The sequence below is a fragment of the Somniosus microcephalus genome, unplaced genomic scaffold (assembly GCF_052327205.1).
Source record: "Somniosus microcephalus isolate GS21.2 unplaced genomic scaffold, FLI_Smic_1.0 scaffold13, whole genome shotgun sequence".
Classification (NCBI taxonomy): Eukaryota; Metazoa; Chordata; class Chondrichthyes; order Squaliformes; family Somniosidae; genus Somniosus; species Somniosus microcephalus.
In genome coordinates this window covers 359,268-384,914 of record NW_028225200.1, presented here as the reverse complement: position 1 = coordinate 384,914, position 25,647 = coordinate 359,268, and the positions used below count along the sequence as shown (strand labels likewise).

General features: G+C 46.2%; 1 long non-coding RNA gene across 1 annotated transcript; it reads right to left on the bottom strand.

Moving 5' to 3' along the window:
- Positions 1–12,433: 12,433 nt before the first annotated feature.
- LOC147083936 (uncharacterized) lies at positions 12,434–25,269 on the bottom strand. The gene is made up of 3 exons (XR_015075944.1): positions 25,170–25,269; positions 24,975–25,068; positions 12,434–12,715 (listed from the first exon to the last, which is right to left on the bottom strand). It is a non-coding gene; the product is annotated as an uncharacterized LOC147083936 (long non-coding RNA).
- Positions 25,270–25,647: the final 378 nt, after the last annotated feature.

The following is a 25,647-nucleotide window of genomic DNA, read 5'->3' as shown; positions in this document are numbered from 1 at the left end:
AATGGCCTCTTTCCTGCTCTCTCCAGCTGGTGTCCCTTCAGCTCCTGGGACATTTGAAAGCTTTTCCCACAGTCAGAATGTTTCACCAGCCTCTCCCCAGTGTGAACTCGCTGGTGTGCCAGCAGATTTGAGGACCGAGTGAATCGCTTCCCACACACGGAGCAGGTGAACAGAATCTCTCCTGCTCTCTCCAGCTGGTGTCTCTTCAGATCCTGGGACCTTTTAAATCTCTTCCCACAGTCAGAACATTTAATGTGAACAAGCTGGTGTCTCAGGAGGGTGGCAGAATGAGACAATCGCTTCAAAAACACGGAGCAGGTCAACGGTCTCTCATCGGCGTGGACAAGCTGGTGTCTCAGCAGCACGGATGGTGCAATTAATCCCGTCCCACACACGGAGCGGGTTAAAGGTCTCTCCCTAGTGTGATCTTGCTGGTGTATCATCGGAGCGGATGACAGAGTGAATCCCTTCCTACACACGGGGCCGGTGAACGGGCTCTCCCAGTGTGTACCCACTGGTGTTGCTTCAGGTACTTGTAGATTTTGAAGCTCTCCCCACACACAGAACATTTAAAAGGTCTCTCATCAGTGTGAACTCGCTGGTGTGCCAGCAGACTGGAGGAGCGATTGAATCAGGTCCTGATGAATCGAGTGACTCTGTCTGTTCTTGACGTGATGTTCGGTCTGAGCTTCCTGTCTGTAAATGCTCCACTTCTAAAACCCTGTAAAAGGAGTGTAGAAAGGGGTAAGAGGGAGAGTGTTACCTCATGTCCCCCTTTCCCAGCCCAGAGGCAGTGAAGCTGATTTTCAGGCCCCAGCTGCTGCACAGGTTACATACGAACATACGAATTAGGAGCAGGAGTAGGCCACTCGGCCCCTCGAGCCTGCTCCGCCATTCAATAAGATCATGTCTGATCTGATTACTCCACATTCCCACCTACCCCCGATAACCTTTCACCCCTTGTTTATCAAGAATCTATCTACCTCTGCCTTAAAAATATTCAAAGACTCTGCTTCCACCGCCCTCTGAGGAAGAGAGTTCCAAAGTCTCACGACCCTCTGAGAAAAAATGTCCTCATCTCTGTCTTAAATGGGCGACCCCTTATTTTTAAACAGTGACCCCTAGTTCTAGATTCTCCCACAAGAGGAAACATCCTCTCCACATCCACCCTGTCCAGACCCCTCAGGATCTTATATGTTTCAATCAAGTCACCTCTTACTCTTCTAAACTCCAGCGGATACAAGCCTAGCCTGTCCAACCTTTCCTCATAAGACAACCCGCCCATTCCAGGTATTAGTCTAGTAAACCTTCTCTGAACTGCTTCCAACGCATTTACATCCTTCCTTAAATAAGGAGACCAATACTGTACACAGTGCTCCAGATGTGGTCTCACCAACGCCCTGTATAACTGAAGCATAACCTCCCTACTTTTGTATTCAGTTTCCCTCGCAATAAACAATAACATTCTATTAGCTTTCCTGATTACTTGTTGTACCTGAATACTAACCTTTTGTGATTCATGCATTAGGACACCCAGATCCTTCTGCATCTCAAAGCTCTGCAATCTCTCACCATTTAGATAATATGTTTCTTTTTTATTCTTCCTGCCAAAATGGACAACTTCACATTTTCCCACATTATACTCCATTTGCCAGATCTTTGCCCACTCACTTAACTTATCTATATCCCTTTGTAGCCTCCTTATGTCCTCTTCACAATTTACTTTCCTACCTATCTTTGTGTCATCAGCAAATTTAGCAACCATACCTTCGGTCTCTTCATGCAAGTCATTTATATAAATTGTAAAAAGTTGAGGTCCCAGCACTGATCCCTGTGGCACACCACGCGTTACATCTTGTCAACCAGAAAATGACCTATTTATGCCTACTCTCTGTTTCCTGTTAGCTAGCCAATCTTCTATCCATACCAATATGTTACCCCCTACACCATGAGCTTTTATTTTCCGCAATAGCCTTTGATGTGGCACCTTATCAAATGCCTTCTGGAAATCTAAGTACAGTACATCCACCAGTTCCCCTTTATCCACAGCACATGTTACTTCCTCAAAGAACTCCAATAAATTGGCTAAACATGATTTCCCTTTCACAAAACCATGTTGACTCTGCCTGATTACCTTGAACTTTTCCAAGTGCCCTGCTATAACGTCTTCAATAATAGCTTCTAACATCTTCCCGATGACAGATGTTAAGCTAACTGGCCTGTAGTTTCCTACTTTCTGTCTCCCTCCCTTTTTGAATGAAGGAGTTACATTTGCTATTTTCCAATCTAATGGAACCTTCCCCGAATCTCGGGAATTTTGGAAAATTAAAACCAACGCATCAACGATCTCACTAGCCACTTCTTTTAAGACCCTAGGATGAAGTCCATCAGGCCCCGGGGACTTGTCAACCCGCAGCTCCAACAATTTGCTCAGTACCACTTCCCTGGTGATTGTAATTTTCTTCAGTTCCTCCCTCCCTTCCATTTCCTGATTTACAGCTATTTCTGGGATGTTACTTGAATCCTCTATAGTGAAGACTGATGCAAAATACCTGTTCAATTCAACTGCCATCTCCTTATTTTCCATTATTAATTCCCCAGACTCACTTTCTATAGGACCAATGCTCACTTTGTTAACTCTTTTCTTTTTTAAATATCTATAGAAACTCTTACTATCTGTGTTTATATTTCTAGCTAGCTTTCTCTGGTACTCTCATTTTTCTCTCCTTATTAATCTTTTAGTCATTCTTTGCTGTTTTTTATATTCTGTCCAATCTTCTGACCTGCCAGCCATCTTTGGACAGTTATATTCTTTTTCTTTAAGTCTGATACTATCTTTAACTTTTTTAGTTAACCATGGATGGTGGGTCCTCCCCTTGGAATTTTTCTTTCTCGTTGGAATGTGTCTATTCTGTGTATTCTGAAATATCCCCTTAAATGTCTGCCACTGCAACTCTATTGACCTCTCCCTTAACCTAATTTGCCTGTTCACTTTAGCTCGCTCTGCTTTCATGCCCTCATAATTGCCCTTATTTAAGTTTAAAATACTAGTCTTGGACCCACTCGTCTCTCCCTCAAACTGAATGTAAAATTCAATCATATTATGATCGCTGCTACCTAGGGGCGCCTTCACTATGAAGTCATTCATTAATCCTATCTCATTGCACAATACCAGGTCTAGTATAGCCTGCTCTGGTTGGCTCCAGAACGTGCTGTTATAAGAAACTATCCCAAAAAGATTCTATGAACTCCTCATCTAGGCTACTTTGGCCCATCTGATTTTTCCAGTCTATATGTAGATTAAAATCCCCCATGATTATAGCCATACCTTTCTGACAAGCTTCCATTATTTCTTCCTTTATACTCCATCCTACCGTGTGGTTACTGTCAGGAGGCCTGTACACCACTCCCACAAGTGACTTCTTGCCTTTATCATTTCTCATCTTAACACGCAGGTGCAGCAAGCAATTAGGAAAGCAAATGGTATGTTAGTCTTTATTACAAATGAATTGGAGTATAAGAGTAAAGTCTTACCGCAACTATATAGGGCCTTGGTGAGACCACACCTGGAGTATTGTGTACAGTCTTGGTCTCCTTACCTAAGGAAGGATATACTTGCCTTAGAGGGAGTGCAACAAAGGTTCACCAGACTGATTTCTGGGATAGGGGGATTGTCCTATGAGGAGAGATTGAGTAGACTGGGCCTATATTCCCATGAATTTTGAAGAATGAGAGGTGATCTCATTGAAACATCTACAATTCTTACAGGGTTTGACAGGGTAGATGCTGGGAGACTGTTTCCCCTGGCTGGGGAGTCTAGAACCAGGCGTCACAGTCTCAGAATAAGGGGTCGGCCATTTAGGACTGAGATGAGGAGAAATGTCTTCACTCAGAGGGTGGTGAATCTTTGGAATTCTCTGCCCCAGAGGGCTGTGGAGGCTCAGTCATTGAGTATAATCAAGGCTGAGACAGATAGATTTTTGGACTCATGGGGAATCGAGGGATATGGGGATCGGGCGGGAAGGTGGAGATGAGGTAGGAGATCAGCCATGATCTTATTGAATGGCGGAGCAGGCTCGAAGGGCCGAATGGCCTGCTCCTGCTCCTATTTCTTATGTTCTTAAGAAAGCTGTTTGCTATAGCCTGCTGCCCCACGACAAATACACAGAGGATTTCAGTTACGTGGAGAGACTGGAGAAGCTGGGATTGTTCTCCTTGGAGCAGAGAAGGTGCAGCGGAGATTTAATAGAGGTGTTCAAAACAGGAAGGGTTTTGATAGAGTAAATAGGAGCATGGGAACAGGAGGAGGCCATTCAGCCCCTCCAGCCTGTTCCACCATTCAATGAGATCATGGCCGATCTGTGTCTTAACTCCATCCACCTGCCTTGGCTCCATATCCCTTTGCTCCCTTGTCTAGCAAAAATCTATCGCTCTGGGATTTTAAATGATTAATTGAGCTGGCATCGACTGCTTTCTGTGGGAGAGGGTTCCACACTTCTACCACCCTTTGTGTGAAGAAGTGTTTCCCAACTTCTCTCCTGAATGGCCTGGCTCTGATTTTAAGGTGAGGTCCCCTTGTCCTCGACTGCCCCACCGGCAGAAAAAGTTTCTCTCTATCTACTCTACCAATTCCTTTCAAAATCCTAAAATCCTCAATCACTCCTTAACCTTCTAGATTCCAGGGAACACAAGCCTAGTTTATGTAATCTCTCCCTCATAATCTAACCCTTGGAGCCCGGGTAACATTCTGGTGAATCTGTGCTGCACTCCTTCCAAGGTCAGTATATCCTTTCTGAGGTGTGGTGCCCAGAACTGTACACAGTGCTCCAGGGAGTTCCTGGGAGTTACTGTGCGTAGGTCCCTGAAGGTGGCGGGACATATTGAGAGAGTGGTTAACAAAGCATATGGGATCTTGGGCTTCATAAATAGAGGTATTGAGTACAAAAGTAGAGAAGTTATGCTGAACCTTTATAAAGTGCTGGTTAGGCCACAACTGGAGTATTGCGTCCAGTTCTGGTCACCACACTTTAGGAAGGATGTGAAGGCCCTTGAGAGGGTGCAGAGGAGATTTACCAGAATGGTTCCGGGGATGGGGGATCTTAGCTACAAGGACAGGTTGGAGAAGCTGGATTTGTTTTCATTAGAGCAAAGGAGGTTGAGGGGTGATTTGATAGAGGTGTACAAGATTATGACGGGTTTGGATAGGCTAGACGGGGAAAGGCTGTGCCCACGAGTTGATGGTACAAGGACTAGGGGACACAGATTTAAGGTTTTGGGCAAGAGATACAGGGGGGATGTGAGGAAAAACTTTTTTATGCAGCGAGTGGTGAGGACCTGGAACTCGCTGCCGACGGAAGTGGTGGAAGCGGAGACACTCAATGTTTTCAAGGGGAGACTGGATAGGCACTTGAGGGAAATAAACTTGCAGAGCTACGGGGATAGAGCGGGGGAGTGGGACTGACTGGATTGCTCTACAGAGAGCCGGCACGGACTCGATGGGCCGAATGGCTTCCTGTTGTGCCGTTATGACTCTCTGGGGTCTAACCAGGGCTTTGTATAGCTGTAGCTTATAAGGAGAAGCTGTTTCCAGTGGCAGGATGGTCGGTAACCAGAGGACACAGATATAAGGTCATTGACAAAAGAACCAGAGGCGAGGTGAGGAGAATTTTATTGACGCAGCGAGTTGTTGTGATCTGGAATGCGCTGCCTGAAAGGGCGGTGGAAGCAGAGTCAATAATAACGTTCACTGGGGAATTGGATAAATACTGGAAGGGGAAAAATTTTCAGGGCTATGGGGACAGAGCAGGGGAGTGGGACTAAATGGAGAGCTCTTTCAAAGAGCCGGCACAGGCACGATGGGCTGAATGGCCTCCTTCTGTGCTGTATGATTCTAGGAGCCACTCCTAGAGTGGAGTGGTGCCCGCAGGGATCGCTTGGCAGGAAATTGGGAGGAGGTGGTTCACACGCAGACAGCACCTGATTTCAAGACGCTGTCCTTTTAAAATTGGTCCTCCACAGGCAAGGAGTGACTCGGACCCTTTAATGAAAATCACATTGAAAAGAAGAGTCCCTGTCCCTTTAAGAGCCCTCCGCCCACCACTCCCAGCTTTTTCGTAAAGTCTTTGAAATTAATAATAAAAGTTAATGCAGAAAAAATGTGAGTGTGTGTCTGACTGTATTTTAGTGAGTATCTGTGTCTGTGTGTCTGTCTGACTGTGTGTGTGTGTGTGTCTGTGTAGAATAGCATCATAGAATGATACAGTACAGAAGGAGGCCATTCGGCCCATCGTGCCTGTGCCAGCTCTTTGAAAGAGCGATCCAATTAATCCCACTCCCCCTGCTCTTTCCCCAAAGCCCTGTAAATGTTTTCCCTTCAAGTATTTACCTCAATCTCTTTTGAATTATATAGTAATCTCGGATGTAATGCTTAAGTTATCCACTAGATGGAGACAAATGCTAAGGGTTCATTTACCAGTGTTTTAAGGTAAGCCCTGCTACACAAATATTTAGGTAATGTGGCCTTGTGGGTATGATATCATAGCATCCTCCATTTTGGTTTGCTCGTGTAGTAAGAAATACAGAGTGCATGCCTGTAGCTTGTAAGAGCTGTTTTCTCCTTATTCTGTGTAAATTAAAAGTAAACTTTGGAGTTCCTGAAGTCTCACTTATATCAATTAATTGGACCTTACTACTCGGAAATAACATTTGGCGACGAGGATTAACTGTTTCAACTTGAAGAAGGGAAAATACAAGAACACTGCATTGGAATCATGGCTACTCGAGTAGGAGAGATTTCTGCTTTTGATGTTAAAAATCAAACTCGGGAAGAGTACTGTGAGTTATTGGAGCATTTCTTTGTAGCAAATGATATTGTCAATGTTGGAAAAAGGAGAGCTATTTTGCTAACTTCGGTGGGAAGTCTGACGTATAATTTACTGAGAAACGTATGCAGTCCTGCAAAGCCTGGAGATAAATCATTTACTGAATTAGTGGACTTGCTAAAGGAACATTTCAATCCCAGACCGAGTGAGATTGTACAGCGTTTCAAATTTAATTCACGGAACACGATACCGGGAGAGTCTGTGTTGGATTATGTAGCGGTGTTGAGAAAACTGGCACATGATTGCAATTACAGGAACAGTTTGAAAGACATGCTGAAAGATAGGCTGGTTTGCGGAATAATGGATGCTCGAATGCAGAGGAGATTATTGTCCGAGACTGGGCTTACGTATGAAAAAGCGTTGGAACCTGCTCAATTAATAGAGACAGCTAACCGTGATGTAAAAGAAATACAAGGTTCAGACTGGGCTACTACGAAGCAAGTTGCAGGTCAGACGCTGGTGCACAAGTTAAATATGAGTCGTACACCACAACGTGAGCATATAAAAGCATGTTATAGATGCAATGGAGATCACCTGGCAAGGGAATGCAGGTTTCTGGAGGAAAAGTGCCACAAGTGTGGGAAAAAAGGACATATAAAACGTGCATGCAGGGCAAAAGCTACCCTGGAGGTATACGAACCTAAAGGGGGAGAGAAGCAAAACCTGGTAAGAGAAGTGAAAAAAACAGGGAGCACATCACATCAGTGGAGAAGCTGAGGAAGAAGACGACGTGTTCATATTGCATAGTATGGTAGGGGACATTCCAAAAGTGGATCCTATCATTTTGCAACTGATAGTAAATGACACTAAGGTCAACTTTGAGGTGGATACTGGATGTGGTGTTACCATAATGAACAGGGAAGAGTATTCAAAATTGTGGAACCGTGCAAAAGTTCTAGAGTTAAAGTCTTGCTCTATGAAGCTTAAAACCTATACCGGTGAACGAGTGACAACCTTGGGTACAGCTACTGTAACTGTGAAACACAGGGACACCGTGGAACAGCTACCTGTAGTTGTAGTATCGGGTTCTGGACCAAATTTGTTAGGTTGGGGCTGGATACGAGAACTTAAATTAGATTGGGGAGCAATAAATCAATTGGAAGGAGGCAAACAGTTGTCTTTGCAAGAAGTCTTGATTGAACATGAGAACGTGTTCAAGGAAGAACTTGGAACATTTAATGGCCCCCCCAGCTAAGATTTATGTTGACAAGGAGGCACTGCCAAGATTTTTTAAACAACGACCTGTGCCTTATGCCATGAAACCGAAGGTAGAGGCTGAGCTTGATCGTCTTTTGAGGGAGAACATTCTGGAACCCGTGAAATGTTCAGAATGGGCAGCTCCCATTGTACCTGTTTTAAAACCGGACAATTCGGTAAGAATCTGTGGAGATTATAAATTGACTGTAAATAGGGTGTCTAAACTAGAACAGTGTCCTATTCCTAAAACTGAGGATCTTTTTGCAAACCTGGCTGGAGGGAAGAAATTCACGAAGCTGGATATGAGTCATGCATACTTGCAGATTACACTAGATGAGGAATCCAAGAAGTATATAACCATAAATACACACAATGGTTTGTTTACCTATAACCGCTTGCCATTCGGTGTCTCATCTAGTCCAGCTATCTTCCAGAGAACAATCGAGGGTGTACTGCAAGGGATTCCACATGTTTCCATCTATTTGGATGATATTCTGGTGACGGGAAGAACCGACCAGGAGCATCTGAGCACTCAGAGAGGTACTGCAAAGATTGGATAAGGCTGGGTTACGGCTCAAGAGAAGTGTACTTTCATGGGGAATGAGGCCATGTTCCTGGGACACAGAGTGGACGCCACAGGGCTCCATCCAATCAAGGAGAAGGTAAAAGCACTGCAGGAGGCACCAGATCCTACAAATGTGACTGAGTTAAAGGCTTACCTGGGACTGCTAAACTATAACAGGTTTTTGCCAAACTTGTCAACAGTGTTAGCACCTCTTCACAAACTACTACGCAAGGAGACACCGTGGCAGTGGGAAGAGGAACAGAGGGTTTCATTTGAACAATCCAAGAAACTGATGCTGTCCTCAGATGTGCTGGTTCACTACAATGCAGAGAAAGACATCATTCTCTCTTGTGACGCTTCACCTTACGGGGTGGGGGCAGCTCTTTCAGACTGTATGGAAGATGGAACTGAAAGACCGATAGGGTTTATGTCTCGAACTCTGACCTCAGCGGAAAAAAACTATTCCCAGTTGGATAAAGAGGGGTTAGCAGTAATGTTTGGGTTACAGAGGTTTCATAAGTACATATATGGCAGGAAATTCACCATATGCACCGATCATAAACCTCTTCTATCTCTTTTTAATGAGATGAAAGCAGTACCACAGATGGTGTCAGCCCGAATCCAGAGATGGGCAGTGACGTTGAGAGCGTATGAGTATGTCATCGTTTACAAGGCGGGCAAGTACCATGGGAACGCAAATGCCTTGAGCCATCTTCCACTACCAGGTACACCTATCCGTGCAGCTCCAGAGGACAGAGTTTTGATGTTGGAGGACACGGACACGGCGATTGTGACCGCAGAACAAGTAAGGACTTGGACTGGTAAGGATCCAGTACTGTCTAGAGTTTGAGAATATTTAATGAGGGGTTGGCCACAACATCCGAAGGGACTGATTTCACACCTTACAGTGTCAGGAAAACAGAGCTGAGTGTGCAGGATGGTTGCGTGTTGTGGGGAGCTCGAGTGATTATTCCACAGCCAGCACGACAGTCTATCCTAGTGCAACTACATCAGTGTCATCCTGGAGTTTCGCGCATGAAAGCCTTGGCAAGGAGTTACTTTTGGTGGCCAAAGCTAGATGAGGAGATAGAAAATCTTGTCAAGACATGCAGCACTTGTCAAGAACACAGGAAGGCACCAGCAGCGGCTCCACTCCACCCCTGGGAGTGGCCAGATAAACCATGGAGGAGATTGCACTTAGATTATGCGGGTCCATTCATGGGAAAGATGTTTCTCATAATCATTGATGCACATTCCAAATGGATGGCTGTGTATCCTGTAAATTCTGCTTCATCTACTGTTACTATAGACTGCCTGCGTAGGAGTTTTAGTAATCAAGGGATACCGGAGATCGTAGTAAGTGACAATGCCATGTGTTTTGTGAGTACAGAAACAAGAGAGTTCATGAGAAACAATGGCATAGTGCACGTGACTTCAGCTCCATATCATCCGTCTTCAAATGGACTTGCGGAGAGAGCCGTACAAACATTTAAGGAGATGATGAAAAAAAGTGCAGAAGGGAGTTTGACAGCAAAGGTGTCACGAGTTCTGTTCAGCTACAGAATAACACCTCAATCTACCACAGGACTCTCTCCTGCTGAGTTATTGTTAGGACGTCGACTACGCTCCACTCTTGACCTGGTTCACCCAGATCTAAAAAGGAAGGTGGAAAACCGACAGTTCAAACAAAAGGAGAACCACGACAGAAGGACAAAGAGCCACAGTTTTGGAGAAGGAGATGCGGTACTTACCAGAAATTTCAGTTATGGTCCAAAATGGATTCCTGGCATCATAGATTCAAGGACTGGTCCAGTTTCATATAGGGTCATGTTGGGAACTGGTCAGGTAGTACGCAGACATGTGGATCAGATGCTGACCAGACCACGGGAAATCGAACTGGAGGTTCCAGAGGAAAGGCTGGAGGACAAGTTGGTCCCCAGTTATTCAAATGCACTGGTGGTACCAGCACCACGAACAGTGACAGTTATACCTGGACCCCTTCATCAAGAGGAAACCATCGTAGCAGAGTCAGATACTCTCAGTACTGCTCAGGAGCAACAGGTGGCTCTACCACAACCAAGCAGGGACTTGACTGTAAGACGTTCAACAAGGTCTCACAAGCCACCAGAGCGACTGATCACGACCTGCTAAATTCGTTCAGGATGGACTATCGTTAAAGGAGTTTCCTTATGGACTTTTAAGAATGTTGTTAAGAATTGTTGTAACTTAAGAGGGGGGGATATAGTAATCTCTGATGTAATGCTTAAGTTATCCACTAGATGGAGACAAATGCTAAGGGTTCATTTACCAGTGTTTTAAGGTAAGCCCTGCTACACAAATATTTAGGTAATGTGGCCTTGTGGGTATGACATCATAGCATCCTCCATTTTGGTTTGCTCGTGCAGTAAGAAATACAGAGTGCATGCCTGTAGCTTGTAAGAGCTCTGTTTTCTCCTTATTCTGTGTAAATTAAAAGTAAACTTTGGAGTTCCTGAAGTCTCACATCAATTAATTGGACCTTACTACTCGGATATAACATAACAAATTATAATATTGAATCTGCTTCCACCGCCCTTTCAGGCAGCGCATTCCAGATCACAACAACTTGGTGTAAAAATCTGTTTCCTCATGTCACCTCTGGTTCTTTTGCCAATCGCCTTAAATCTGGTTTCTCTCCCTTCAGCCATTGGAAACGGTTTCTCCTTATTTACTCTCTCAAAATCCATCCTGATTTTGAACAACTCTATCAAATCTCCTCTTAATCTTCTTTGCTTAAGGAGAACAACCCCAGCTTCTCCCGTCTCTCCACGTAACTCAAGTCCCTCATCCTTGGTCCCATTCTAGTAAATTTCTTCTGCACCCTCTCTAAGGCCTTGACATCCTTCCTAAAGTGTGGTGCCCAGCGGGAGCCTAGCCAGTGTTTTATAAAGGCTTAGCATAACCTGCTTGCTTTTGTACTCTATTCCTCTATTAATAAAGTCAAGGATCCTGTATGCTTTTTTAACAGCCTTCTCAACTTGTCCTGCCACCTTCTAAGATTTGTGTACATACACCCCGAGGCCTCTCTGTTCCTGCACCCTCTTTAAAACTGGACCATTTAGTTTATATTGTCTCTCCTCATTCTTCCTACCAAAATGAATCACTTCACACTTCTCTACATTAAATTTAATCTGCCACGTTTCTGCCCATTTCACCAGTCTGGCTACATCCTCCTGAAGTCTGTTACTATCCTCATTGTTTGCTACATTTCCGAGTTTCGTGTCATCTGTAAATTTTGAAATTTTGCCCTGGATCCCCAAGTCCAGATCATTGATATATATAAAAAAAGCAGTGGTCTGAATCAACGTTCACGTTAAGTTGCGCGGCCACGCAGCGGTCTGGAGGTCCCGCGCAGCCGGCTCACCGCCCTATAAATGGAATAAACGCGCATGCGTGGAAATTTGAATGGGCCGTGCAGCCCGTTAAAGGGGCCACGCATCTAAAAAAAAAGGAGGGAACATTGATCCTAATACCGACCCCTGGGGAACATCACTGTTTACCTCCCTCCAGTCTGAAAAGAAACCGTTCACCACTACTCTCTGCTTTCTGTCCCTTGGCAGAAAATTGGGAGGGGGCGAGAGCAAACAGCACCTGATTTCTCGTCAAGCACTCACGGGAGCAGGGGATTTGCCCTACTTTAAATGTCAGTCTCTTAAATATACATTATAAAAAGGGAGACGCTGTCCCTTTAAAATCAGTCATCCACGGGGACGCGGTCCTTTCAATGAAAATCTCATAGAAGAGAGCGCCTGTCCCTTTAAGAGAACCCCCACCACTCCCATATTTCTAAGTGCTTGAAATTAATAATTAAAAACGCAGAAAATTAATATTTAAAAAATTAATTCAGGAAGAAAAAATATTTTGACTCACATTTGCTCCACAGGGTTTCTTGTTTCTGTTTCATCAATTTAAAAATGAACTGCTTTTTTTATGATCAGCCATGATCGCATTGAATGGCGGAGCAGGCTCGAGGGGCCGAATGGTCTACTCCTGCTCCTATCTTCTATGCTTCTATGTTTAAAACAAGTATCTTCTGTAAAAGAAAATTAGTTTGAGCTGTAAAATGTGAAAGGAACATTAAAAATAAACTTTCCCAGGATCAGATTCTGACCAGGCCGCTTTACAAAATGGCGGCAGGCCGATCCCAGGTCCCGCCTCCTCCTTCGCCACGATTGGTTGGAGGACCAAAGCCCCTCGGTCGGTCCTCCAGGCTCCGCCTCCCCTCGCTCATTGGTGGAGAGCTCAGTGTCAGTCAGTGCACGCCGGCGACGTCGTGACGTTGCAGGGTGGGCGGTTGGAGCAGGCGGGAAATTAAATTCATTTAAATTAAATCTCCCGTCAGCCTCCTCTGTCCCAATCAGCCGGCGCAAGTCCCGCCCCTCGGGCTCCCCGATTGGTTGGAGGACCCGCCGCCGGCTCGCTCCTCCAGCCCAGCCCCGCTCACTCCCTATTGGTCGGAAGCTTCCGTCAATCAGGCCCTGGGCCCGGGTCCTATCTTCTATGTACTTTCAGTGATGACTTTTATAAACTGGTTTTACAGGAAATTAGAAGAGGAGGGGAGAGATTTGAAGACACTCGGTCCCTTTGTGACTCTAAAGCTGCAGCTGACCCCGCGCATGCGCTCCATGACCCCGCCCTCTCCTGCTCCACAGGCGCCCGGCCCGCACCACGCATGCTCAGCACACCCCCTGGGCCCTTGTCAATCATCCTCCCCCTCTGAACAGGCACCGCCCCCTCCCCCCTACTCCGCATGCACCGCCGGGCCCGCTCCCGAAGTTGAGCCGCGACCGCGCCTGCGCAGGGCCTCGGATTCTGGGGCAGGCCCGGCCAATCCCGAGAGTCCGGATCACCGGCGGAAAGTGAGTTTTATCCGGGTTTATTTATATATAGCGGAGAGAAGCGCGGGCGGGGAGATAAATAAACAGAAAATACAAACCGCACCGTCCCAGCGCCCTCCCGGCACCGAGCGGAGCGGATTGAGCGGCCGCAGCCCCTTGTCTTCTGCAGGGAGCCGGACTGGGGCACGTCATCAACTCCACGGCGGTGACTGACGGGAGCTCCGACCAATAGGGAGAGAGCGGGCGGAGCTTGGAGGACTGAGGTGGCGGCGGGTCCTCGAACCAATCGGGGTGTCCGAGGGGCGGGACTTACGCCGCCTGCTTCTCCCGCTGCTGAGACAAGTGGAATGCAGCAGAGGGCGCTCTTCTGAGTTTGGGGCTCAGGCCTGTTAGTGGAGCAGTGCAGAGGGAACTTTAATCTGCACTGGACTTTACTCCCTCAGCACTGCACTGGAGGGGCAGCACAGAGTTTTAGACTCGAGTCTCTGGAGTGGGACTTCAACCCACAACCTTCTGACTCAAGAGGAGAGTGTGCTGCCGCCTGAGGCACGGCTGACACTCTGTATCTAACCTCTGCTGTGCCTGCCCCGGGAGTGTTTGATGGGACAGTATAGAGGGAGCTTTACTCTGTATCTAACCCGTGCTGTACCTGCTCTGGGAGTGTTTGATGGGACAGTGCAGCAGGAGCTTTACTCTGTATCCAACCCGTGCTGCACCTGCCCTCACGAGCAAATTTGGCTAGGGTAAATAAAATCAGAGAGTTAACTGCGTGGCTCAAAGAGTGGTGCGAGAGAAATGGGTTTTGCTTCTTGGGACACTGGCACCAGTACTGGGACAGGAGAGCGCTGTTCCATTGGGACGGACTTGACTTGGCCAGTGCTGGGACTAGAATCCTGGCGAATCGAATAACTAGGGCTGTAGAGAGGGCTTTAAACTAATTAGTGGGGGGGAGGTTTCAAGAGAGCGAAATATAAAAATGTCAGCGGAGAAGACAATAGAGCAAGGTAGCAGTGGGGGAATTAAAAACCAGAGCGTGTCAGGAAGGGACAGAATATATAAAGGTAAAGTAGTAATGGGGGTAAAAGCAGGAATAAATTGTCACAAAACATATTTAAAAGTTCTTTATCTGAATGCACGCAGCATTCGTAACAAAATAGACGAGTTGACGGTACAAATAACTACACATGGGTATAATCTGGTGGCCATTACGGAGACATGGCTGCAGGGTGACCATGACTGGGAACTAAACATCCAGGGGTATTTGACTATTAGGAAGGACAGACAGGAAGGAAAAGGAGGTGGGGTGGCTGTGTTAATAAAGGATGGAATCACTGCAATAGCGAGAAATGATATTGGGTCAAAGGATCAGGATAGTGAAACGGTTTGGGTGGAAATAAGGAATAAGGGGAAAAAGTCACTAGTGGGCATAGTCTATAGGCCTCCTAATAGTTGCAACTCTATTGGTCGGAGTATAAATCAGGAAATAGGGCTTGTAATAAGGGAACAGCTATAATCATGGGAGATTTTAACTTTCATATTGACTGGACAAATCAAATTGGGCAGGGCAGCATTGAGGAAGAGTTCATAGAGTGCATTAGGGACGGGTTCCTTGAGCAGTATGTTACTGAACCAACCAGGGGGCAGGCAATCTTAGATCTGGTCCTGTGTAATGAGACAGGATTAATAAAAATGTCCTAGTAAAGGATCCCCTTGGAATGAGTGACCATAACATGGTTGAATTCCAAATTCAGTTGGAGGGTGAGAGAGTTGGATCTCAAACCAGCGTACTAAGCTTAAATAAAGGAGGCTATGAAGGTATGAGAGCAGAGTTGACTAAGGTGGACTGGGAAAATAGATTAAGGTGTAAGACGGTACATGAGCAGTGGTGTACATTCAAGGAGATATTTCACAACTTTCAAGAAAAATATATTCCAGTGAGGAAAAAGGGGCGTAAAAGAAAAGACAGCCATCCGTGGCTAAGTAAAGTAATAAAGGATAGTATCCGACTGAAAACAAGGGCATATAAAGTAGACAAATTTAGTGGGAGGATAGAAGATTGGGAAGCATTTAAAATACAGCAAAGAATAACTAAAAGATTAATTAAGAAAGGGAAGATAGATTATGAAAGTAAACTAGCAAAAAATATAAAAACAGATAGAAAGAGTTTCTACAGTTATATCAAAAGAAAAAGGGTGGCTAAAGTGAATGTTGGTCCCTTAGAGGACGAGACCGGGAAATTAGTAGTGGGCAACATGGAGACGGCAAAAACATAGAAATAGGAACAGGAGTAGGCCATTCGGCCCTTCGAGCCTGCTCCGCCATTCAATGAGATCATGGCTGATCTTCGTCTGAGATCATAGCTGATCTTACCAGTTCAGTACCCCGTCCCCGCCTTTTCTCCGTAACCCTTAATCCCCTTAGCCTTCAGAAATATATCCAATTCTCTCTTGAAAATATTTATTGAATTAGCCTTCACAGCCCTCTGTGGCAGGGAATTCCACAGGCTCACCACTCTTTGAGTGAAGAAATTCTTCCTCATCTCTGTTTTAAATGATTTGCCCGCTATTTTTAGACTGTGGCCCCTGGTTCTGTGCTCCCCTGCCATTGGAAACATTCTCTCTGAATTCAGCCTGTCCAGGCCTGCCATAATTTTATATGTTTCGATGAGATCCCCTCTCAATCTTCTAAACTCCAGTGAGTACAAGCCCAAACTATTCAATCTCTCCTCGTAGGTCATTCCCGCCATTCCAGGTATCAGCCTGGTGAATCGCTGCTGCACTCTTTCCATGGCAAGAACATCCTTCCGCAGATGGGGCGACCAAACTGTACACAATACTCCAGATGCGGTCTCACCAGCACCTTGTACAGCTGTAGTAAGGTATCCCTATTCCTATACTCGAACCCCCTTGATATGAAGGCCAACATACCATTTGCCTTCTTAATCGCCTGTTGCACCTGCATGCTCTCCTTCAGTGACTGGTGCACAAGAACACCCAGGTCCCTCTGCACTTCCCCATCTCCCAATCTATTGCCATTTAGATAATAATCCACCCTCCTGTTTTTACCCCCAAAGTGGATAACCTCGCATTTATCCACATTATAGTGCATCTGCCACGTATCCGCCCATTCCCCCAACCTGTCCAAATCGCACTGTAGCCTCCTGACATCCTCATCAGAGCCCACCCCTCCTCCTAGTTTAGTGTCGTCAGCGAATTTGGAAATATTGCATCCAATTCCCTGATCCAGATCATTTATATATATTGTGAACAGCTGGGGTCCCAGGACAGATCCTTGCGGCACCCCGCTGGTCACTGCCTGCCACTCCGAAAACGAGCCGTTTATTCCAACTCTCTGTTTTCTATCCGCCAGCCAGTTCTCTATCCACGTTAATACTTTGCCCCCAATCCCATGAGCCTTAATTTTGCATGATAATCTTTTGTGTGGAACCTTATCGAAGGCTTTCTGGAAGTCAAGGTACACCACATCCACTGGCTCTCCCCCATCTATTTTACCAGTTACTTCCTCAACAAATTCCAGCAGATTAGTCAAACACGATTTACCCTTTGTAAATCCATGTTGACTCTGTCCGATCCTTTCCCCATTTGTCAAGTGCTCCGCTATTTTATCCTTAATAATGGACTCTAGCATTTTGCCCACAACCGATGTAAGGCTTACTGGTCTATAATTCCCTGCTTTCTCTCTACCCCCCTTTTTAAATATTGGGGTAACATTAGCTACCCTCCAATCCACGGGTACTGTTCCCGAGTCAATGGAGTTCCGGAAGATGATCCTTAGAGCATCTGCTATCTCCAGGGCCACCTCCTTAAGTACCCTAGGATGTAGTTTATCAGGCCCCGGGGATTTGTCGGCCTTCAGTCCCCTCAACTTACCCAACACCATATCCCTAGAGATACTAATTTCTGTCAGCTCCTCCCTCTCATTAGTCCCTATGTTTGTCGATATTCCTGGGAGGTTATTTGTGTCCTCCTTTGTGAATACAGAACCAAAGTATGAGTTTAATTGGTCTGCCATTTCCTTATTCTCCATTATATATTCTCCCGAATCGGACTGCAAGGGACCGACTTGGGATTTTACCAGTCTTTTCCTCCTGATATACCGATAAAAGCTTTTGCAGTCTGTCTTTATGTTTGCTGCAAGTTTACTTTCGTATTCTATTTTCCCCTTCCTGATTAATCCCTTTGTCCTCTTTTGCTGTATCCTGTACTGCCCCCAATCTTCCGGTCTGGTGCTTTTTTTTGCCAGTTGATATGCCCTTTTTTTTGATTTTATGCTGTCCCTAATTTCCCTCGTTATCCACGGTTGAGTCACCTTTTTAGGTTTATTTTTATGCCAAACCGGTATAAACATGTTCTGGAATTCTTCCATTCTATCTTTGAATGCTTGCCATTGTCTATCCACTGTCAATCCCCCCAGAAACACCACCCAATCAATCTTACCCAATTCCCGTCTCATACCCTCGTAATTCCCTTTATTTAAGTTCTGGACCTTAGTCTCTGATTCAATTTCCTCACTCTCCATCTCGACTGAGAGCTCGATCATATTATGATCGCTCTGACCCAAGGGGCCTCGTACAAGAAGATTGCTGATAAGTCCCTTCTCATTGCACAATACCCAGTCTAAAATGGCCTGATCTCGAGTCGGCTCCTCGACATATTGGTCCAGATAACCGTCCCGAAAACATTCCAGGAATTCCTCCTCCTCAGAATTTTTACTAATTTGGGTAGTCCAATCAATATGTAAATTAAAGTCACCCATGATGACAGCTGTGCTCTTATCGCACGCTTCTCTAATTTCCCTTTTTATGCCTTCCCTCACCTCCATATTACTATTTGGAGGCCTATATATCACACCCACTAACGTTTTCCTCCCCTTGCTATTTCTCATTTCTACCCATACAGATTCCGTTTCATCCGAGTTAATATCCTTCCTTTTGTATCAGTCTTTACAGTAGAGGACACTAAAAATATCCCAACACTGGACACTCGGACCAGGAGAGCACCGAGGCGGCAGATAAAAGGAGCAGAGAGGCGAGGCCCGACCAGATCGGACCAGGAGAGCACCGAGGCGGCAGATAAAAGGAGCAGAGAGGCGAGGCCCGACCAGATCGGACCAGGAGAGCACCGAGGCGGCAGATAAAAGGAGCAGAGAGGCGAGGCCCGACCAGATCGGACCAGGAGAGCACCGAGGCGGCAGATAAAAGGAGCAGAGAGGCGAGGCCCGACCAGATCGGACCAGGAGAGCACCGAGGCGGCAGATAAAAGGAGCAGAGAGGCGAGGCCCGACCAGATCGGACCAGGAGAGCACCGAGGCGGCAGTACAAAAGCAGGAGGGAGGCGAGGCCCGACTAACTCAGCAGCGGGGAGAGAGGTAAAAAGTAATCAGAGTGTGACGTCACCAGGGAGCAGGTAAGTGATTGGTTGGTGAGTATTTCTCTTTTTTAAACTTTAACTCTGTAGTTTATAGTTACGAAGGTCTTTTCTGGTGTAGCAGCGACTGTTGGTAGACCATACAAGCGCCTTAGAGCTATCTTTAATTGGTGACAGTGAAATAATTTAAATTAATTAAAGGGTAAGTCATGCCAGGAGAGCCCAGCCCCATGTTATGCTCCTCTTGCTCTATGTGGGAATTCAGGGACACTGCCGGTGTCCCTGATGACCACGTGTGCCAGAAATGCATCCAGCTGCGGCTACTAGCAGACCGCATTGCGGCGCTGGAGCTGCGGATGGATGGGCTTTGGAGCATTCACGATGCTGAGAGGGTCGTGGATAACACGTTTAGTGAGTTGGTCACACCACAGGTAAGGGCTGCACAGGCAGAAGGGAAATGGGTGATCATCAGGCAGAGCAGTAGAGGCAGGCAGGTAGTGCAGGGGACCCCTGTGGCCATTCCCCTCTCAAACAGGTATACCGATTTGGATACTGTTGAGGGGGATGACTTACCAGAGGAAGGCAGCAGCAGCCAACTTCCTGGCACCGGGGGTGCTTCTGCTGCTCAGGAAGGGAGGAAAAAGAGTGGGAGAGCAATAGTGGTAGGGGATTCTATCGTAAGGGGTGCAGATAGGCGTTTCTGTGGCCGTAGACGTGACTCCAGGATGGTTTGTTGCCTCCCTGGTGCCAGGGTCAAGGATGTCACTGAACGGCTTCAGGGCATTCTGAAGGGGGAGGGTGAACAGTCAGAGGTCGTGGTTCACATTGGGACCAATGACATGGGTAGGAAGAGGGATGAGGTCCTGCAGCAAGAATTTAGGGAGCTAGGTAGCAGATTAAAGAGCAGGACCTCAAAGGTTGTAATCTCTGGATTACTCCCGGTGCCACGTGCTAGTGAGTATAGGAATAGGAGGATAGAGCAGATGAATGCGTGGCTAAAGAGTTGGTGCAGGAGGGAGGGCTTTAGTTTCCTGGATCACTGGGCCTGCTTCTGGGAAAGGTGGTACTTGTACAAGTCGGACGGGTTGCACCTGAACCAGAGCGGGACAAATATCCGTGCGGGGAGGTTTGCTAGCACTGTTCGGGGGGTTTTAAATAGTACCCATGGATTGGAGGGTAGCTAATGTTACCCCACTATTCAAAAAAGGTGGTCGAGAAAAAGCCTGACATCGGTAGTGGGGAAAATGCTAGAATCTATTATAAAAGATGGAATAGCAGAGCACTTGGTAAGCAGTGACAGGATCGGACAAAGTCAACATGGATTTACAAAAGGTAAATCATGCTTGACTAATCTACTGGAATTATTTGAGATGTAACTGGTAAAATAGATAAGGGAGAACCAGTGGATGTGGTGTATTTGGACTTTCAGAAGGCTTTCGATAAGGTCCCACATAAGAGATTAGCGTGCAATACAAGAGATCCGCTCCCGGTAACCCTTAATTCCCTTTACTTCTAGGAAACTGTCTATTTCTGTTTTAAATTTATGTAATGATGTAGCTTCTACAGCTTTTTGGGGCAGCATATTCCATGGACCTACCACCCTCTGAGTGAAGTAGTTCCTCCTCATCTCAGTTTTGAAAGAGCAGCCCCTGATTCTAAGACTATGCCCCCTAGTTCTAGTTTCACCCATCATCGGGAACATCTTCCCCGCATCCACCCGATCCGACCCCTTCACAATCTTAAATGTTTCAATAAGATCGCCTCTCATTCTTCTGAACTCCAATGAGTAGAGTCCCAATCTACTCAACCTCTCCTCATATGTCCATCCCCTCATCCCCGGGATTAACCGAGTGAACCTTCTTTGTACTGACTCGAGAGCAAGTATGTCCTTTCTTAAGTATGGACACCAAAACTGTACGCAGTATTCCAGGTGCGGCCTCACCAATACCTTGTACAACTGAAGCAATACCTCCCTATTTTTATATTCTATCCCCCTAGCAATGAAAGCCAACATTCCATTGGCCTTCTTAATCACTTGCTGCACCTGCATACTAACCTTTTGAGTTTCGTGCACCAGGACCCCCAGATCCCTTTGTACTTCAGTACTTTCCAGTTTCTTGCCATTAAGATAATAACTTGCTCTACGATTTTTCCTGCCAAAGTGCATAACCTCACACTTTCCAGTATTGTATTCCATCTGCCAAATCTCTGCCCACTTACTTAGCCTGTCTATGTCCCCTTGCAGGTTTTTTATGTCCTCCTCACTCACTACTTTCCCTCCCATCTTAGTATCATCTGCAAACTTTGATATGTTACACTCGGTCCCCTCCTCCAAATCGTTAATATAGATTGTAAAGAGTTGGGGACCCAGCACTGACCCCTGCGGAACACCACTAGTTACTGATTGCCAGTCTGAGAATGAACCATTTATCCCAACTCTCTGCCTTCTGTTAGATAGCCAATCCTCTATCCATGCCAGAATATTACCCCCAATCCCGTGATTTTTTATCTTAAGCAATAATCTTTTGTGTGGCACCTTGTCAAATGCCTTTTGGAAGTCTAAATACACTACGTCCACTGGTTCCCCTTTATCCACCCTATACGTTACTTCCTCAAAGAACTCCAGCAAATTTGTCAAACATGACTTCCCCTTCATAAAACCATGCTGACTTTGTCCTATTAAATTATGATTATCCAAATGTCCTGTTACTGTCTCCTTAATAATGGACTCCAAAATTTTACCTACCACAGATGTTAGGCTAACCGGTCTATAGTTTCCAGCCTTCTGTCTACTGCCCTTTTTAAATAAGGGTGTTACAGTAGCAGTTTTCCAGTCTGCCGGGACCTTTGCGGAGTCCAGGGAGTTTTGGAAAATTATTACCAATGCATCCACAATCCCTACCGCCACTTCCCTCAAGACCCTAGGATGTAAGCCATCAGGTCCAGGTGATTTATCCGCCTTGAGTCCCATTATTTTACCGAGTACCACTTCCTTAGTGATTTTGATCGTGTTTAGCTCCTCCCCCCCTTTAGCCCCCTGTTTGTCCAGTGTTGGGATATTCTTAGTGTCTTCTACTGTAAAGACTGATGTAAAATATTCATTCAGTGTTTTTGCCATCTCCATATTTCCCACCATTAATTTCCCGGTCTCATCCTCTAAGGGACCAACATTTACTTTAGCCACCCTTTTTCTTTTTATATAACTATAAAAACTCTTACTATCTGTTTTTATATTTTTTGCTAATTTACTATCATAATCTATCTTCCCTTTCTTAATCAATCTTTTTGTTATTTTTTGCTGTCTTTTAAAGTTTTCCCAATCCTCTATCCTCCTACTAGATTTGGCTACCTTATATGCCCTTATTTTTAGTCGAATACTATCCTTAATTTCTTTACTTAGCCACGGATGGCTGTCTTCTTTTGCACCCTTTTCTTCTCAGGGGAATATTTTTTTTTTGGAAGTTGTAAAATAACTCCTTAAATGTACACCACTGATCATGTATCGTCTTACCCTTTAATCTATTTTCCCAATCCACTCTACTCAATTCCGCTCTTATACCTTCATAGTCTCCTTGCATGCTTGTTTGAGATCCAACCTTCTCACCCTCTAATTGAATATGGAATTCAACCATGTTATGGTCACTCATTCCAAGGGGATCCTTTACTAGGACATTTTTAATTAATCCCATCTTGTTACACAGGACCAGATCTAAGGTTGCTTGCCCCCTGGTCGGTTCAGTTACATACTGCTCAAGAAACCCATCCCTAATACACTCAATGAACTCATCCTCAAGGCAGCCCTGCCCAATTTGATTTGTCCAATTAATATGATAGTTAAAATCCCCCATAATTATAGATGTTCCCTTATTACAAGCCTCAACTATTTCCTGATTGATACTCCGTCCAACAGAGTTGCCACTGTTCGGAGGCCTATAGACTACACCCACTAGTGTTTTTTTCCCCTTATTATTCCTTACCTCCACCCAAACTGTTTCATTATCCTGATCTTTTGACCCAATATCATTTCTCTGTATTACAGTGATTCCTTCCTTTATTAACATAGCCACCCCACCTCCCCTTCCTTCCTGCCTGTCCTTCCTGATCGTTAAATAACCTGGTATGTTTAATTCCCAGGCATTGTCACCCTGCAGCCATGTTTCTGTAATGGCCACAAGATCATACCCATACGTAGTTATTTGTGCCATTAACTCGTCTATTTTGTTGCGAATGCTACGTGCATTCAGATAGAGAACTTTCAAAGATGTTTTGTGACACTTAGTTCCTGCTTTTGCCCTTTATTTACTTTACCTTTTACTCCATACCTTCTGCCCCTTCCTGACACGCTCTGGTTTTTAATTTCCCCACTGCTACCTAAGTCTATGACCTTCTCTGTTGTCATTTTTATTATTTGCTCTCTAGGAACCTTCCCCCCCACTAGTTAGTTTAAAGCCCTCTCTACAGCCCTAGTTATATGATCCGCCAGGACTCTAGTCCCAGCACTGGCCAAGTGAAGCCCGTCCCAACGGAACAGCTCCCTCCTGCCCCAGTACTGGTGCCAGTGTCCCAGGAAGCAAAACCCATTTCTCCCACACCAGTCTTTGAGCTATGCATTTAACTCTCTAATTTTATTTGTCCTAGCCAAATTCACTCGTGTCTCAGGTAATAATCCCTTGTGGTTCTGCTTTTTAATTTGGCCCCTAGCTGCTCAAACTCCCTCAGCAGAACCTCCTTCCTTGTCCTATCTAGGTCGTTGGTACCAACATGGACCACGACAACTGGATCCTTCCCCTCCCACTCCAAGTTTCTCTCCAGTCCAGAGGAGATGTCCTTAACCCTGGCACCGGGCAGGCAACACAGCCTTCGGGACTCTCGCTCTCGGCTGCAAAGAACTCTATCTATCCCCCTAACGATACTATCCCCTACCACTACAACATTTCTTTTAACTCCCCCCACTTGAATGGCCCCCTGCTCCACGGTGCTGTGGCCAGTTTGCTCATCCTCCCTGCAGTCCCTGCTCCTGTCCCCACAGGGAGTAAGAGCCTCGAACCTGTTGGACAAGTGCAAGGGCTGCGGCTCCTCCAACACTACCTCCTGGATCCCCGTACCTGCCTCACTTCTAGTCACACCATCCTGACCCTGGCCACGGAATACATCTGAATTAATTAATCTAATTGGTGTGACTACCTCATGATACACAGAGTCCAGGTAACTCTCCCCCTCCCTGATGTGTCTCCGTGTTTGAAGCTCGGACTCCAGCTCTTCAACACGGAGCCGGAGTTCCTTGAGCAGCCAACACTTACTGCAAATGTGATCACGGTGAGCATCAATGGTGTTCACCAGCTCCCACATATTGCAGCAGCAACACATCGCCTGCTCTCCCATTCTATGTAATTAATTAAATTTATTAATATTATTCTTAAATATCCTCTGCCCCGATTCTAGATGGTGAATATCACACCTTAGAAACTATAAACCAAAGAGATTTAAGCTTAAAAGGAAGAAATATTTACCAACCAATCACTTACCCGCTTTCTGGTGACGTCACACTTGGATTACTTTTTACCTCTCTCCTTCCAGACTGGAGACTGTGAGGCCTTACCTGGTCTCTGGGGACTTTTATAGCCCCGCTCTGCCGCTCGAGATTCCCGCCGACGCTGTGAGGCCTTACCTGGTCTCTGGGGCTTTTATAGCCCCGCTCTGCCGCTCGAGATTCCCGCCGACGCTGTGAGGCCTTACCTGGTCTCTGGGAATTTTATAGCCCCGCTCTGCCGCTCGAGATTCCCGCCGACGCGGTGAGGCCTTACCTGGTCTCTGGGACTTTTATAGCCCCGCTCTGCCGCTCGAGATTCCCGCCGACGCGGTGAGGCCTTACCTGGTCTCTGGAACTTTTATAGCCCCGCTCTGCCGCTCAGGATTCCCGCCGACGCACTGAGGCCTTACCTGGTCTCTCGGACTTTTATAGCCCCGCTCTGCCGCTCAGGATTCCCGCCGACGCACTGTTGTTGAAAAGGGGCCGCAGTCCCCTTTGACTCACCCGCCCCCCCTCTCACCCACCACAAATACTCACAAGAGAGAGAGAGAGAGAGGAGGAAGAATGCTGGTCTTTGTCCCTTTAAAAGTGGCTGCCCACCAAAATGTTCACAGCACCAGGGCTCTTTGTTCTGGATAAAAGTCGAAAAGAGAAAAGGTTCACTTATTTTTAAATGAATGCAGTTGATGAACAGCCTTGCAATAAAGGTAATGCAAAGGAATAAACACGCACAAGCTGGGTTTTTTCCGCCCCCTCCTCCCCTTCCCTTTAACAGCTCCTGCAGACAATGAAAGCAGGAAAGCGGCCTTCAGCCTACCGAGGTCCCGCCCCGCCATTGGTTGGAAGACCGTCAGCCCGCCCGGTCCTCCCAGCGTTTTCCGCGCTCCTGATTGGCGGGCGCCTCGCGTCAATCAACCCCCCTCCGATTACGCGATGACGTCAGCACGCAACGCCCAGGGGTCGGTTGGATCGGCGCACGCCACCGCATGGTAAAAGAAAGACACCCCACACAAATGAGGAAAAACAAAAATAATAATAATCGCACTTTAGAGGGGAGGAGGTTGGGGAAATTAATGAGTGTTTTCAATTTGTTTCGCAAAAAAAAATATTTGAAAATCTTCCCAACGGTGCGAGGCGGGCTGCGCATGCGCTCCAGCCAGCCTTTGACTCCCCCACGTGGGCCCGGGGGCCGGACACGCCCACTTGCCTT